Genomic DNA, 1,410 nt, shown 5'->3' with positions numbered 1-1,410 from the left:
ATGATGTATCAATTTAAGTTCACTGATTGTAACAAATGTATCACTCTGGTGGGGACGTTGACAGTGAGGGAGGCTGTCCGTGGGTGGGGGTAGGAGGGTATATTGGAAATCTCCGTACTTGCTCCTCAATTTTGCTGTGAACCTAAAACTGCTCTAAAAGTTAAAGTCTATTAAAGTCTATTAAAACACACACACACACACACACACACACACACACACACACACACACAGTCCGGATGGCCAGACCTACTGACCTCCTACTGGCCCTTCACGGCCTGGTCCCTGACCTAGAGGGAGGGACAGCGCAGACTCCACTCCCCCTCCTTCCCAACCCAGGCTTGAAGAGTTCAAGTGAATTATGGAGCTGAAGATGCCCACAGAACCAAAGGCAGGGATGTGGGGATGGGGGAGCATGTGCGCTGATGGGAGGGGAGCTTTCTCAGACAATATAAACAAACGAGAAAGCTCCAGCACAGCCTGGCCATGGTGCCAAATCCATTAACTGAGTTATTACTAACAATGCCTGAAAATCCTCAGAGCCTCCCAGACTCCAGGCAACAGCACTCAGCTCTGAATCCTCTGTCCCACTCCCCTTAGCAACAGCTACCCTTTGACACCCAGCCCATCTCACCTGCACCTGCCCACCAACTTCATGCAAGTCGTCTTCTGTCTCTTCTTGAGGTGACAGAAAGGACAAGAATGAAGCAACCAAATGAAGAGAGAGAATTTCCTAGCAAGGGCAGCTTATCTAGGTGATTTAGTCACTGGCGCCCCCTGGTGTTGTAACGCCAGACCTGTCCATCCTAATGAAACAATTAGCTCAGGTTGGCTGGTCAGCAAGATAGGATCGGTCTTCAGAGACTTTGTTTTTCATTTTTAAAAATTCTGTTATTTCCCTAGGAGAACTGTGTAGTTGTCCCAATAGGTTAAGTTAAAAAAAAAATCCAATAACATATCAGTTAAAATGGACCACATGAAAAAGCAACTTTGAAAGTGCTTTGAAAAGTCTGGAAACGAGGGCAAAGTTGGCTGAGGGAGAGGAACTTGACATAATTTAGGCAGCCACAGTGGGGCTCCTGGAAGCTGTAAGGTGACACCCAGAGGCTGCAGATCAGTAAGAGAAAGTGGATGTGCCAGTTGGAATCAAAAGAAAGGGGAAGTCAGAAAGACAAAAACAAATACTGTATGCTAACACATATATATGGAATCTAAGAAAAAAAAAAAGGTCATGAAAGAACCTGGGGTAAGACGGGAATAAAGACACAGACCTACTAGAGAATGGACTTGAGGATATGCGGAGGGGGAAGGGTAAGCAGGGACGAAGTGAGAGAGTGGCACAGACATATATACACTACCAAATGTAAAATAGCTAGTGGGAAGCAGCCGCATAGCACAGGGAGATCAGCTTGG

The sequence above is a fragment of the Physeter macrocephalus genome, unplaced genomic scaffold (assembly GCF_002837175.3).
Source record: "Physeter macrocephalus isolate SW-GA unplaced genomic scaffold, ASM283717v5 random_956, whole genome shotgun sequence".
Classification (NCBI taxonomy): domain Eukaryota; kingdom Metazoa; phylum Chordata; class Mammalia; order Artiodactyla; family Physeteridae; genus Physeter; species Physeter macrocephalus.
The sequence above is the reverse complement of the archived record's forward strand: the minus strand, read 5'-3'. Positions refer to the sequence as shown.